Source organism: Eptatretus burgeri, chromosome 2, assembly GCF_056783735.1.
Source record: "Eptatretus burgeri isolate ZD-2024b chromosome 2, Ebu_testis_v1, whole genome shotgun sequence".
NCBI lineage: Eukaryota > Metazoa > Chordata > Myxini > Myxiniformes > Myxinidae > Eptatretus > Eptatretus burgeri.
In genome coordinates this window covers 75,308,507-75,324,822 of record NC_140962.1, presented here as the reverse complement: position 1 = coordinate 75,324,822, position 16,316 = coordinate 75,308,507, and the positions used below count along the sequence as shown (strand labels likewise).

Here is a 16,316-nt window from a genome sequence, read left to right as displayed (position 1 = left end):
AGCCTAATTGTTCTCCCACAGATGTTGCCGAAAATCGTCTGGGGATTATTCTATGAGCAAGTAAAGAGATTTTCCATTTGTTGGAAAATAGAAATATTGTTGAAGGCTGGGGATCGGCGACGAGCACGACCGCTATGTGGAGCAGCTGGGTCGACTCTACCGAACACCCGGAATCTAGATCGTACCTTTCGGAAAACTCCGAGGGTACGGGTCCCTTACCGGACCGTGAATCGTCAATAATTCCACCACGTGGGACAGGGTTATTTGCCAAACTTCAAAATACCTGGAGACCCACGTGGCGAGCTACCGAGTATTCACACCCTCGACGGGACTCGGACGAGTCGTTTCCGTGCTCGACCCGTGCGTAACCCCAGTGGGTGGTTACTGAGGTCCCGTCGGTCCAAATGCACATTTTCTCTTCCCAAATTAAGCTTCCCCAAATTTCCCAATTCCCCGCCCCCGAAGAGGCTTTGCTTCTCTTGGAGCCCGCTCTGTGCCCTTTGACTTACGGCCACCTCGCCCGCTCCCCCAGGATTGGGCGAGAGAGATGTCAGGTCTTCGTGAACTCCGCCCACGTCCGTGCTGACACGCACGAAGACAATGGCGTCGGTGTGAAGGTGAGGGTGACGCTGGTGGTGTTGTAGTTGATTGTTGATGTAAAAATAAAAGAAAACCCTGACGATCAAAATAACTCTGCAGCACATGAACATTTAATTACCCATTAAACAAGGGACGGGACCCTAACCAGAAACACATACTTACCGATATAACTGTTCTATAGGACCTGTATGTTGAGTGCTCATGTCTTCCAGATTCGCAACAATATTACAGAGTACAGCTTAACTGTCACATAGAAATCTACAATTACGAGCTGTGACATCTCTTGGACAAGAGGAATGTGGAAAGACAATGTTTCTCTGAGATGATATCTTTGGGAATACAAGTGAGAGAGTAAACCAAACTTTACATGTCGATTTTGCTCGAATTGCACAGAACTGTTATTTTAAAACACTTGTCTTCTAGACGACGAACAATCACGGATATATTGGTAAGTCCACCTCGTGCCTTTGATAAAACTTAACAAACGTGTGTTTTTTATCTTCCTTCAGGTGTGTGTGTGTGTGTGTGTGTGTGTGTGTGTGTGTGTGTGTGTGTGTGTGTGTGTGTGTGTGTGTGTGTGTGTGTGTGTGTGTGTGTGTGTGTGTGTGTGTGTGTGTGTGTGTGTGTGTGCGCTCCATAACTCCAAAACCATGAAACCTACCAGTCCCAATCTTTGCAGGCATACAGAGAACTCCAAGCAAATGCAAGAGTGAAAATTGGGTGTTTGGGTTAATTAAAACACCCCCTTTGAATTTAATTACATCCTTTGTCAGTCACATCCTTGGCTACCTTGCTCTCCATGGGGTTTTGAAGGCTTATCCTGGTTTTCCTTGATGGGGTCTGAAGCCGCCATGTTTTTTTGGCATGCTCTTCCAAGCCTTGACTTGTCGTAGGTCCTAACAATTTCTTAAAGATTTCCCTCCCTTTGTTTTTCACTCTCCTCACTCATTATCGATACCGACGAATCGCTGGATACATTGCAATGCTTTTCAATGCCTGGAGTCACCAGCCTTTGAGGCTTTATTTCATTTCCACACATACCATAACCTCGAGAATCTCTTCTCGAGAGACTAAGCTGAATTACAAAAGTTAAGCTGCAGAATCGAACTTAGCAGCAGCTCACAAGGCTAAAAAAGTGTTCATTTGTCCAATTCGGATATTGCTTTGGCGTTTCCGGGTGCATGGGTTTATCGCCGGCAATTGGTAATTGCTTGCTAAGCCCAGCGTTCCATTGGAGTGCTTGCTTAAGTGCTTAAGCCACTTGACGAGCACTGTGCATTTGATAGCGGTACATTTTATGTCCTGATTGGGATGTACAGTCGACCGTTACTATACAAGGTAGTGATAGCAACGCAGCACACACTGGCATGGTACATATGGGTACATTTGGATCTGTAGGGACTCTCCACGGGTGTGTGGGTATGCCATGCCTGTTACGGATGCTGTGGTGGCAAAGTTTTATCAGGTTTTCCTTTGTCCTCACAACTGTTTCTAAAGCTACTGGTTATCAGGTGTGCTTCACAAATGCTGTATGGTTTCTCTTTGTGAGTTTCAAACCAAAATGTATTTGATAACATCTGATTTCCAAGCCGTTTGCTGTGTTCATGTGTTTTCCAAAATACCGGGCCAAATTTTTTTCCACACGTCCCATGCAGATGCTTATAAAGATAAATGTTGATGTACAACTCCTTGAAATGCATGCGTAAATGCAACATTGTTTTTTTTTTATTTCGTAATTAAAATTCCCCCAAAACAACAGTGAAAGCTACCCAAGGTTTTTGGGTTGTATACAGTGTGTGCTGTATTTGGTAAGGCCAAACAAAAAAAAAAGTTTGTTTCCGGTTTCCTACCGACCCATTGCTTTTATATGCGACCCTACGATTTTTGTTGACAATTTGGACTCGGGTGCGTTTGACTCGGGCGCCGCCATTTTGAATCCCGCGTGTTACGTCAGTGAGAGTTTCAAAATGGCGGCGCCCGAGTCAAACGCTCACGAGGACTGCTTTGTGGATCGGTCTTTTCACGGTTAGTTTCACCTAATGTGGTGGTGGTGATGGTGACGGTGGTGATTTGGTGGTGGGTGGTGGCAGTGGTGTGGTGGGGGTAGTGGTGGTGCAATAGACTTGCAAAAATGCACTAGACTTGCTGTTAAACTTTTAATATATACAGTATATATATATATACAGTATATATATATATATATATATATATATATATATATATATATATATATATATATAAACAATGCATATTTTCAGCATGCATTCACTGTTAAATATGTGGAGAAATTTTAGCAAGTCGAGTGCACCACCACCACCATTACCACTACCACCACCACGACCACCAAGGAAAATAAACATTTTTAATCGAGTTATATGAATATATTCATGGCAAAAAAATTGTCAAAAAAAAAAAACTCCCTACCTACCTTCCCAATTTTTTTTGGCCATGCAATAGGAAACAAATGTTTTGTTTTTTTTCTGGCCTAATCACACTGACCCCAATCTGCTGATTCCCGAAAAATTGCTGATATCGGCCAAGTACGTGTGTGCGTGTCCGTGTCCGTCCGTGTGTGCGTGCGCGTGTTGTTCATGGAGCATAACCTTTTCCCTCTGCTAACCCCCCTTCCCCCACCCATTTCTCTATCTGTCCCATCCTCAATCTGCCCCCTCCCAATGCAGTGCAGCACCCTCCTACACATCTCTGTCTCCAGACATGGTCGGGTGGTGATTATGGCCGTGCAGTGTTTGTCTCTGGACCTGTCCGGGCTGTGTATATCTCTGGGTGATATTTATAGTGTGACTGGTATAAAATGGATTTGAAGCATTACTTTGTTTCCATTTTCACTGTTATTCTATGCAGAATCATTTTGATGACAAGATATGAATCGTAATTTGTGCTCCACCGCACACCTGCCTTCCCTTCCTCTCACCTGACACTGTCTTCCCTCCCCCCACCCCACCTCACTCTCCCTCGCTCCTCTCTTTCTTCCCCTCAAACTGCTCTCTCTCTCTCTCTCTCTCTCTCTCTCTCTCTCTCTCTCTCTCTCTCTCTCTCTCTCTCTCTCTCTCTCTCTCTCTCTCTCTCTCTCTCTCTCTCTCTCTCTCTCTCTCTCTCTCTCTCTCTCTCTCTCTCTCTCTCTCTCTCTCTCTCTCTCTCTCTCTCTCTCTCTCTCTCTCTCTCTCTCTCTCTCTCTCTCTCTCTCTCTCTCTCTCTCTCTCTCTCTCTCTCTCTCTCCATCCCATATATTCTTTTCCCCCCTCTCCTTTTAGTATTCCTGTCAGTGAAGCGATGGGTGGTATTTGCTAGAATATATATGTGCATGGCTCACAAAGTGGGTACACATACTGTTACACAAAGGGCAAAAAAAAAGTTTAGGGAAACATGAAATGCAACCCATTATGTTAATCTGCATGTATTCAAATAGCTAAATCTAAAATTTTAGACCTGCAGCACGTCCGGTTTTAAAGTTACCACTAAATACTTACAACACTGTAAATACACATGCGAATTTCGAGCTTGGCGTCAGCGTTATGTATGGAATCAGATGAAAAAACAGCGTAAATATTATATTTTGGGATAACAAAGATAATTTTCACTCTGCCTTTTTAAACAGGCTCAATATGTGACAGGAAAAACAAAAAAAACAACACATTTTGAGAGAGTCCGATGTTATAAATTACGAAGAAAACACAGATGAGTTCAGTCGCAAAGAAAGCCACACTTGTACGAGAAAAATAACGTTAAAATCAAATCTATTTCTTTTGAACTTTTAAAAATAAGCACTTTAAACATGAAAAGAAAAACATAATTCTTACCTCTCGGATCCTCACGAAGCACCAAAAAAATTCTAGCGTTGCTTAAAATGAAGACTCATCAGACAAATGCGCGTCACCTCGTTCGGCTCGGCGTCCTCACGCTGTATTCGTACGTTACGGCTCTCGCGAAGACACGGACACGAAGACAAACGCTGCGCTCAACGGCGAATGGAAATGTGCTGACACGCTTGCAAGTGCCTATTATATCCATCAATCAGGGAAGTTTGCAAGACGGCAAGACTTTCTAATGCTGGCGTTATTTGCGTCTGACGAGAGATGATGATTCGTACATAATGGGACTGACACGAAAATCAAGACAGGATTACTTGTGGTCTGAATTTTATTTTTCTGATCACAATTTGATCTATATTTTCTGCTGTTAAACTGTCATATTTTCAAGAAATTAAGGGAGATTTGGAATAAAAATCATAAGAAACATTATCAACATTGGAGTCCTTATTTTACTCTATGCAGTGGACACGAAGCGTTATGTACGAATCCATTATTTCATCATATAGGGTAGATGCCAGAAAACCCGAATGGAGAGACAGAACATCATCAAAACATAAAAGACACCAAAGTTCACATTCTAAGTCACCACACTCAAAATAACTGTCACATATGAAACTTGCAGTAAAATACAAATTTTACCTATCAAACTGTAACATTTCTAAGGTTACAATACCCATATTCTGTTGCTTTAATTTATCTTTAATAAAACATGGAAATGGAGAGTATGATATTGCCGGTTTCTGCAGGTTCCCCAAGATGTCCACTTTCATTTCTGACCATTGATGGTTTGTCTTAGTACCTCATAATAGTTTTATTTCCCACAAACATACCACAGCATACCCACTTTGTGAGCCATGCACATATATGTATATATATATAATTATTACGGTTGTGGAAATTCGCATTATACTATAAAGAGTCCTCAGGTGAGATATCTCTAAGTCCATGTGTAGTTAGCCCAAACCCGTTGTATAGAGGGGATTTATGTGATACAACCGGGCTGCGACGCTTTGAGTTAGCCAATTTTTCTTTCTCGATTGTTATTTTCGACCATTAAGCCGCCAACAACCCAAACAGCCACTACCTTTACCTTCACAACTCCATCCCGCAAACATCGCTTCACCGCCATTCCCAAACGACACCATAACCATCAAACCACCACAGAAAACCCTCCACCACCTTCGCCTTTCTCCTTCACAACCAACAACCGCACCACCTGTGAACACTGAACGTCGGGCTGTCTAGGGCCCGTTCGGCGATTGGTGCCAAACGCACCGAGCCGTGAGCGCGAATGGCGGTCTTTCCGAGGGGAAAATTCAGATCCAAAATGCTTCGCGCCCACTTCCCCTCTGTCCAATGGGCGAACGCGAGGCAGCTTGGCCCCGCCTCCAAGCGCGTGTATGTGAAGTCCGTTTATCCAAACGTGGGGCTTGTGTTTTTTTTTTATGCGCCGGGTGATGTCATGGCTGCGTGTATGGTTGGAATCCGGCAGGAGGGTGAATCCCTGCCGGATGGTACCGTCCAAGAGGGACGAGGGACGCGAACAGCTGCCATGACGTCACGCCACAGGTGCGCGACTGTGAATTGCCGCGCTGGTGTGCAGGTTGCGAGTTGCCGCGCTGGTGCTGCGCAATAAAAAAAAACAGCAAGCCTCGCTTTCGGGTGAACAGGATTTCCTGGGCAAGGGGTGGATGATCCCCTTGCCTGGGCACAGGATGGAATTAGTTAGGGGGAAGGGTTAGCTTAGCTAGACCGACTCCATGGGGCAGGGGTAAGTCCTCATGGGGCCCGTGGAATGGATTAGGTAGAGGGATTGTTAGTTGAGATTTAGGTGGGGAAATGATTTTTTGATGATTTGGAGACAGTGACAGACTTTGGATGTGTAGAGGGGATGTAGTTTAGCTACGTAGTGTTAAAAGAAACGTGCTACTAGTATAAGGGACGACGTGGGAGCACGAGGTAGTTAGGGGATGTAGTTAGAAGGATGGCAGAGTTCAGCAGTGTGCGTGTTGAAGAGTTGGTCAGTGAAGTGGAAGCATGTACTTGGTGAGTGAGTGAGGCCAGCGGGTCTGTGTGAGTGGAGCGAATGGGAATGCATGGTGCAATGAGTGATTGGGGGAGGAGTGACTCCCGCCCAAGGGACCCTGGGGTCAGTGTAGAGTGAGTTAGCTGGGTTAGTCAAATTCACAAAAATGGAGGTCGTTTTGTTGTTGGTGGGAAAGTAGGCTCGATACCCGTTTGGAGGGGTGCAGGAGCCCTGTTGACGGGCTGGGAGCGCGGCTGCGAAAGGTGAGTATCGCTGAGTGGGTACCCCGAGCACCAGGCTAGTCGGCCGTAGTAGGCCAAGGGCCCATGGGGGGTCGGGATAGCGTAGTGGGCACGGGTGCGTCTGCTTGGTGCGGGGGCCCGGGGCGCCATTAGTCGCATGGGCAGTGTTGTGGGCACGGGTGACCCTCGGAAAGGGGCCCGGGAAGCCAGCTTGCCACGTGTGCGTTTCAGGGGAGGTGCCATGGGGGGCACTCCCCGGTGTTCAGGGAGCTGGTAGGCTCGGAGGCAGTGTAGTGCCCGGGGGTGCCATAGCTGGAGAATCGGCAGAGGGTCGTGCCTGCCAAGGGGAGCCACGTGTTCCAGCCATGAAACCGTGTGAGGGCACGGGAAGAAAATTGGGGGGCGAGGCCCGAAATTTGAGAGGACACCAACACAGGCGACGGGAATCTGGGTTTATAGAACCAATAGTTTAAGCGAGAGGCACTTGTTGAAAGCCCTGGGGTAGTTTAACAGTTAAATGGTTAGGGTAGATAGGAAGTGTACCCCTTCGCACCATCCATCCCCTCGCTCTCGTTGTGGGCCGCTGGACCCACTTTGTGTTAGATCGCTGAAGTCTGGGGAGGCCATTCTGGGGCTTCGTTGGGCCTCGACACAGGACGCTAGCTCTCCCTTGTTCCCCTCCGGGAAGGGAACGTAGGGGTTGGGAGTAGGCTAGGACGATAGGTTAGCCGAACAGAGACAGTAAAGGGGGTTAGGGGACGATTCATAGTGGGGAAGTAAAAATAAAAACAACAAAAAAAAAAAGTTGGGGCTAAATTGGGTTTTACAAATTAAGGGGGTGGGTATGGACAGTGACAGGCAAAGGCGATAGGTGGGAGGGAGACCGTAGGGTAGGTCCGAGCCCGCCTTCCGAGTGGCCAGCACCACCGCACTCCCTCCAGCAACCTGCACTGCACGGCGAGAGGCTGGCCAACTTCATCGGCAGCTGTTGTTTTGCTGCAAGGTCTGTGCCGACTGGATCGTCTGCAGCTGTTTTCTGCAAGGCCTGTGCCGGCCAGTTCGTCTGCCGGCTGTGTTTGCCTGCAGCGGCCTTGTTCTGCGGGCTGTGTTTGCCTGCTGCCTTTGCCATGCCATGCCCACTGCCGCTGTTCACCAGGCCGTTCAATTTTGCTTTGCCCCCCCCCCCCCCGTTCATTTCCATGTGCGCCAGGATCAAGGCAACAGTTTGCAAGCTGCAAGAACTGCCCTGTCGGCAGCTACAACACGGGCCTGCAGTGGCGGCCCGTGCACCGTGTTTGCGTCCATCCATTCATCCATTCATCCATTCATCCATCCATCCATCCATCCATCCGTTGTGTTCATTGCGTGTGCCACTTGAGCTGGCACGGAGACTGTGTTTGTGCAGCCCATGCACCATTGTGGTTCACTGGGTTCAGTTCAAAAGGGAAGGCCTTGGACTGCGTGTGAGCAGCCGGCCACGTTCCCTGTCACCTGCATTGTTTGAGCCAGAGACTGCATGCGAGAAGCCTGGCTCCCTGCTAACTGCTTTCTTTTTGCAGAGTCCATTGATCCTGGGCCATGGTTTAGTATTACATTTGTAAGTTAAGGTAAGATGTACTGTACATATGAGTGCGCCCCCGGCATGTCTGTCTTAGCGCCGGCAATTTTATTTAAGTCGTCCATGTGAGTGGGTTTGTTTAGTTAGTTACTCAGCCCTCAGGTTATTTATTTTGGGGACACGAATACCATGAATGTCGCACTCAGGGATCCGTAGGTAAAACGTACTAGGGGAGAACTACACCTGATGGCACACGAAATTTTGACGACTCGGGACGAGTCTTTAAAAAGGGGAGGGGGTACTGTTACGGTTGAGGAAATTCGCAAACCACCATTCAGGTCCTGTAGGTGAGATATCTCTGTAAGTACATGTGTAGTCTTGGTACATGTGTAGTCCTAATCAGGCTGTCCTGGCCTCGTGCGGGACGCGCGCCGAGCCGCGGGTGCAAAAAGCGGCCTTTCCGAGGAGAAGTCGGATCAGGAATGATACACGCCCACTTCTGATCCGTCCAATCAGCAAGCGCGGGGCGATTTGGCCCCGCCTCCAGGCGTGCCGGAGTAGAATCGATATATGCAAATTCGAGGATCAGGGGAGATTCACGCCCCTTTTTCTCCGTCCAATGGGCGAGCGTGGCTCCACCCCTGAGCTCGTTCTGATCCAGAAATTTGTATATGGGTTCTCCTGCCGTACTATAAAGCGCCGAGCACGGGGCGAATTCAGTCAGTTTTGGGCTCGGGCGAGTTGGAGAAGTGTGGCAGCGGGAGAGTTTTTCGGTCAAGGGAGTTGAAGAGTCAAGGCGAGTTGGAGAAGTGTGGCAGCAGCAGTCAAGTCGGGTCTGGAGGAGAGTCGGTCTGTCGGGGTTCGGAGTCTGTCGGGGAGCTGCAGAGGGGGGAAGCCGGGAGCGCGGTCGAGGTCGCAGTGGAGTCGCTCGTCGCGGGACCCAAGCAAGCCAGCTATCCTCTTTCCCCAGAGCATCAACAATTCCCCCCCTTCCCCCCCCCACGCTGAGATAGTGCGAAAAGGGGGCCCCGTTCCCACCCCACTCCAAGCATTGCCAACGAAACCCGCGAAGGAGCGCGGAGTCGGGGCACCGCCGCCACATTTGCGGCTCATCACAAAACACTGGTAGGCTCCACCCGGTCTCGCGGCCCACAGGCCCGTCTGTCCCCTTGTCGTTGAGGGTGGCCCTTTTCTTTTGCTTTTGAGTATATGTGTTGTCGGCGCCGTCTGTAAAGTAAAACTGTGTAAGTGTTGCCGTGTGCTCGCGTAGTCGGTAGTAGATCTGCATTGTTGTGTTTCTTTTGTAACATCTGCTTTTGGTGCATAATTGTTGTAATTGTATATGTGTGCTTTCCGTGTGCCGCGGAATAAATGTGAATTATGTTAAACTGTTTTTCCCGTTTCGCTTCGTCTTTTCTTTAATTGAATCTCCATCTTGCTTCATGTAAAGGGTTGGTAGTGGGCTTAATACGCCCGATAATTAATCGGAACCGTCAAGGTTGACGATAACACCGCTTGGTTATCCCGATAGTACGGAACGGGTCGCTTAAGTGGCCCGTGTCCGGAGTCGACCTGCGGCGAGGTGCGATCGCCCGGTCTACCCTCCATGTGGGTACTTAGGTAGGTCGAATTTGGCGAACAACCCTATCCCACGCGGGGGGCCGATTGGCACGATCGTGGTGAGGCCGAAAGGCCCACCCGTGACTAGTTCCCGGCGTTAGTCCGAGAGGGTCACGACAGAATTGTCCGTCCGGTGGGCGACGTGTCGCGATTCGAGTTGCGTGGCCGCTCGCACGCCGGCGGGCGCGAATTCGCAACAATATATATATATATATATATATATATATATATATATATATATATATATATATATATACATATATATAGTGTTACGGTTGTGGAAATTCACAGATCACCATTCAGGTTCCCCAAAGATCAGTTATGTCCATTAGTGTGTGTCCAGGTTAGATTTCCCCACCGATGTATAACGGGATTTATTCGTAAACCGGGCTGTGCACCTTTGAGTTAGCTGTTATTCTTTTGCTATCTTTATTTTAAAACGAACAACATCTCCTCACCATCATCTTCAAAAACAACGCCATCTTTTCACCAACAACAAACATTTCAACAAATGAACAACATTTCCTCACCATCATCTCCACAAACAACGCCATCTTTTCAGGAACAACCATTTCAACAAACGAACAACGTCTCCTCACTATGATCTCCACGGTGCCGCCATCTTTTCGCCAGCAACGGCATCCACAAACGAACAACATCTCCGCCAACAAACATGACTACTTCCTCGTTGGAGCGAAAGCCGGTGATTCCTACCACGTCCGCGTTTGGCAAGATCGGATCAGAATGCTGAAAGGGCGGAGCCAGCCGGGGGTGAAGGGTCGAAGGTGAAAGACCAAACACCACCCCCGAACCCGATAAAAGGCCGGGCTGAAACGCCGAGAAACCAGTTGAGTTCGGAGTGGAGCTCGGTTGTTGAGTGGATCTCGGTCATTGGAGTCCGGTGGAGTTTGGAGCCTGGAGTCCAGTCGAGTCAAGCCTGCAGTGCAGTGCAGAGTTGTTGGTCAGTGGAGGCGGCAGCGAATTCGCCAGCCGGAGAGAGGGCGCCAGTTGGAGAGAAGTCGCCAGCCAGCGGCATAACGGTCCCAAGTGATCGGGGCCCGGGACGGTCCGAGCGACGCTGAGGAGTGAGCGGGCTCTTAAAAGAGCATCAACTCCAAAAGAGCAAGGCCCATTCGCTCCTGAGTCGTCGTCGGCCAGGCCCGATCGACCAGGCCGCACGGCTAGGCCTGGACCAACCAAGCCGCCGTGACACCAGCTGCCGTGTTGACGACGAGATATACGGAGGGTCGCTGACCAAAAGACCCATCGAGTCATCTCCAGGGCGACAAGGTAACCTGCACGGCCTCACGGAGCTCCTTCGGTCTTCCAAGCTCCGAGGAACATTAAAGGCCTACGGGCCCAGTTCTCCCTTTTCTTTTCTGGCGTTTTTGCATGGAAGTCTGTGGTGCCTTGTCCCTTCAGTTGAGAATTGTTATAAGTGCATGTAAATGATAATAGACAACGGCTGTAGGTCTTTTTGCTCATGTCTTGTCCCTTACCCCCATTCATTGCCTTGCTTGCATATGTGCATGTACAAATAAATGTCCGCATTGTTTGAATGTTCACCTGCTGGTTGCATCCCTTCCTCCATTGAACTGCCATAATTGTGTTCGGAATATTAGCTGGTTTTTAACACCGATAAGATAATCGGGTCCAACGGGGCTTGGCGATAATAAACCGCTCGGCAATCGCAGACGGAAAGAGCTGCTTAAAGCGGCCCGTTTCCGAGCAGGTCCCATTGAGGTACAACCTCTCGGTAGTCTGTCCGCGCAAATAATTAGGTAAATCGACTCTGTAGCGCGAGCAGAGCATTGACAAGGTTGTGGTGTGGTTAAAAACACACCCGTAGCTGGATTTCGGCGTTGATCCAAAATCTGCGACTGGATTGCCACGGTCGGTGGGTGTGTGGCTGCAATTAGCTAAAGGCGGTCGCCCACACGCCGGAGTGCCGGAAATCCACAACAATTTATAATAGCGGGGTGCGCTTGCACATTATATGCAACAATGGACTGTTTCCCCATTTTCTGGGTTCATTCACATGCATTAATTTTTTTCATAAATTTATATTTTCATTTACAGACGCTTTCCAATGGTTCTGGAATTTCTTCCTCGCTTATCGGCTTTGATGTCTGTCAGCATGCAAAATTACCTTGCTTCCCCCATTGTCTCCGGTCGCTCACCTGCATTTACTTTTTTGAATCATTTGTTTTCATTTATTTTTATTATCATTTGCGGACACTTTCCAATGGTTCTGTGATTATTTTTCCGGCTGTATCGGCTTCGATGTACGTTGGCTTGTGAAATTTTTGCTTTGTACGTCACCCGGAAAGTACCAAACTTTAATATCAGTGAGCCAGTGGTTGGAACGAGCTTAGAATGGGGTATGCTTACACATTGTGCAAGCATACGAACATTATATGCAACAATGGATTCCCCATTGTCTCAGGTCGCTCAACAGCATTCAATTTTTCATTTATTTATTCATTTATGGATGTTGTTCGCCGATTCTGTCATTTTTTTTTCCCAGTGTATCAGCTTCGATGTCCATCGGCACAAAAAATTTCAGCTCTTTCGGTCACCCAGAAGGTACCGCTTCTTAATATCATTTCAGCAAATGAGGTTTGCTCGCTTTTGTTATGATGACAGCTGCTTTTTCTCACTTGCTTGATCAAATCCAAATCGGTCATAGTTAATCCAAGTTTCTCTTTTCTTACCATACCTTCTTACACTCATTCATCAGTGTTTTAGCAGTTGACCATGCATCCCATATTTTGCAACTTTTAACTCGTCTCTTTTCAGAAATAAAATGTGTGCCAACAAATGTCAAAGTTGCAATGTATTTTGAATAATTACAATAAATTCAACTTCTTTTACCACTGCAGATGAGGTAAACCATGTGTAAATGCTTGTTTTAATTTTTTTGGTTTTTAATCGTTGGAACCTTTGTTCATTTTTCTCTTTTGGTGCATGTGAAGGGAGGTTGTGTTGCGGAACATTTGTTGAAAGGAAAGACTCATTGAAAAAGATAACATGTTTCACACATTTGCACTATAATGTCGATTTATTTTCTTTTTCAGCAAAGCGATACACATTCAAAGAAAAAGGTGATGTGGTCCCTCCAGTATCACAGAAAAAAATGAAGAAAGTTACTTTTTTGAACAGGACCCAGAAGTGAGTTTCTGAACAACAAATACTGCAACTAAAAATGCTTCCTTTTCTAAACGGTTCAGGTAATAATGTTTTCTCTTCTTTTTAAACTTAAGTTGTACCATTTATCTTGGTTTTGACTATTCTGGATAAATCTTCCTCATCATATTCAACAAACTGCTGTTTACTTCTTCTTTTCAACTCAGCAAAATGTGGAAAAGATTGTTCAAAGGGAAACCAAAAACAAAAGACACTCCTGTAAATCCTCAGACCAAGTACGTAACAACAAAGAACTGTTCGTGATGTTGTGACATTACACACACACACAAACAAGCTGGTAGGCGGACATGGGCAGTCGACTACCCAATAGAACTTGACGCGATGGGCCAGTTCGATGGGGAATGACCTGAAGATTATTAAGCACAAGAAAATTCATGATTCTCGCTTCAAGGGTTAATGCTGCAGATTGTTTTTTCGTTAAAATACCCCCACATTTAGAGGTTTTTCGGCCGTTGCTAGGCAACGGAGGGGTCCATAGCAACGGTTCTTTCTCACACATAACTAGGACATACCATGAACCTACCATACCAGTTTCATGTATATCTGACTCATAGTCTCTGTGATATAACGAACTTCTTCTTTTTTGTTGTTTTCGACCAGGGTTCATTCAAAGTCTATCTTCTCCGACAATTTTCATAGGATCCGGCTGGAAATTTTTGACAATATGGCTGAATGTACTGCCCACAGTCGCTCGTGGCCCGATTTTTGATTTTCGAAAAAATAATTTTTTTATGATTTTTCAAAAATTTCAAAGTCCCGTTGCTAAGCAACGGTGGTGTTCATAGCAACGGTTCTCATTTGCACACAACTAGGTCATGGTATGAACCTACCAACCAAGTTTCATCGAAATTGCCATTGTATTAACGGAGCACTGGACCGAACAGAGGGACAGACAAACATATCCACGGAAAAAGTGATAATAAGGGTAGATCAAATTAAAAAAAAAAAAAAAATTTGAAATTTTTTTTTTTTCGACTGGACCGACTACCCAACTGACAGACAGACAAACATATCGCCGGAAATACTGATAAGGGTAGATCAAAAAAATAATTTTTGGGGGGGGGGAATTTTTCTTTTTCAACTGGATCGACTACCCAACTGACAGACAGACAAACATATCGACGGAAATACTGATAATAAGGGTATATCAAAAAAAATAAAAAAAATTGGGGGGGGGGATTTTTTTTTTTTCCACTGGATCGACTACCCAAAAAATGTCTTGGAGGAAAGTTAACAATCACATGTCGATCACATTTTTCTCTTTTATTATTTGTCATGTCATCATTGAAAGGTAGCAAAAATGTCCGAGAAAAATGAAATGCCAAAAGGAACTTTACCTAAGGAGGGGAACCAGTGATAGTTGGTGAGATACGACTTGTGTAACAAAGCAATAATCTTGGTTTGCAAAGATTAAACCACAACAATGCAAGTACAAGTTCAAAGAGGATCGACAGGATAGGATAGCGGCAGGCTGGTTGGGATAAACCAGTATATAGGAGAAAGCAGGCTTTTGTGAAAGTATTGCCAGGCGGAATCAATATCAGGTGACATATGGTGATGGTAGCCCAACCCTTTTATTAGAGGGCAGATTGCATTCCATGCCAATTGGCCTCTTTAAATATCCATATTCTGCATCATTGAGGTTGCTCCCTTCCAATAACTAGATATTTGGGCTTTCAGAAGAGCCAAAAAGGGCAGAAAAGGAACAGGAGATTTTGGATGGAAACGTCATCATTCCAGGAGGGAGACTTGTTGCAGAAATTCAGGTTGGGAGGTTTGCAGATGGAGTCAGACCCACAGAGTCGCAGAAGGCCTTTGCTGCAATTCCCTGGCTTGTTTTTGCACAGTTCACATCCACCCAGCTGGCATGGCAACAGTTGAAATTACTGCAGATGAGGAACAGAGTTGGGATGGATGATGGTTACACGTTGATCCATTCAGTTAAAGGAAAGAGGGTATCTTGAGTTTACGGGCTCATGGAAAAGCGAAGCAGGCTACACAATGCCCAGGTTGGTTTTGTAAAATGAACCATTTCTGTTATGTGAAATATATGTAAATGAGTGAGTTGAGAGAAAATAATTTCGAGAAAATACATGTTCATGCCTATTAATGTTTCTGCAGGATTGACTTGATGGACAATGATGCACAGAGTTTTCAAGGTTCCAGTAAGTACCTTCTCTTCCTGCTCTCCATTGTGATGCTTTTCATTTTTGATGATGGAAGAAATTTCAAAGGAGGCATATTCAATGCTCCAGTATGTTTAACAGCAGCAGATGGACTGTGGTAAAGGAAGGTAAATTTTGCAAAAGAGACAGGGACTGAAGAGTCTACTACTGAAACTTACAACTGATCCCATTGCTAAAATTTGTATTCCCAAGCAGATCCTTTGCACATGGAATGTTTCCTCTTTATGTGTCTGTCTGTGTGTGTCTGTCTGTCTGTCTGTCTGTCTGTCTGTCTGTCGCCGACAGGTCGCAATTTTAAACCGATCTTCACGAAACTTCACCACATGGTGGAGTTTGTCACAAGAAAGAAGTCTTATTTTAGAGGTCAAAAGGTCAACATAGGCCAAAGGTCAACAACTTAGGTGAGATTTCAAAAATCCTCAATTTTCATCCGATTGACTTGAAATTTGAAGAGGATATATATATATATATATATATATATATATATATATATATATATATATATATATATATATATATATATATATATATTGTTAAGGATTCAGCGGTGTCGGGATTCGCACCCGACTCTTGACAGCCAAATGTTGAAGATTCGGCGTCACTTAAAAGCACCGCTGTCTCCGGGGTTATAACGCCGGCTGGCTCGGCACAGGTCTCGGGTTACGCGCCTCAGATCACGATACCAAATTACACCTGTGCCATGCCAGCTGGGGGAATAGACCCTGGCTACAGACTGGATTTGTCAGAGACCGAGCGGAGTCTGCCAGTCCGAAGCCCATTTGGGTTTTATATCCAAATTGAGCGGATCGTTCCTCGGCATGGCACGAATAAATTCAAGGTGGCAAATCTCGTATAACTCAGCCAGATTTATTGGGGACACATTGGGGAACACAACACAAGCAAAGCATTCACGACAATGTTATAATTAATCTATAACCCGTTCTTAACTAGGGAGCTACGGATTATGGGTTTCGAAGGGAACTCTAGCGAGATAAACCTTAGACAACATGCAGACAAGACACAGAGTACTTGGTGATGCCTCGTGGA

The 16,316-nt window shown here is 46.1% G+C and overlaps 1 protein-coding gene and 1 long non-coding RNA gene across 2 annotated transcripts in view; both read left to right on the top strand.

Annotated features, from left to right (window-relative positions):
* The window catches only part of LOC147032350 (uncharacterized), a 178,179-nt gene that overhangs the window by 32,858 nt on the left and 129,005 nt on the right, over positions 1-16,316 (top strand). The window lies entirely within an intron of this gene.
* Positions 10,259-16,316, top strand: part of LOC147032353 (uncharacterized) — a 23,768-nt gene continuing 17,710 nt past the window's right edge. The window contains exons 1-2 of the long non-coding RNA XR_015055128.1: positions 10,259-13,047; positions 15,205-15,248. This is a non-coding gene — a long non-coding RNA (uncharacterized LOC147032353). The remainder of the gene's footprint in view (positions 13,048-15,204; positions 15,249-16,316) is intronic.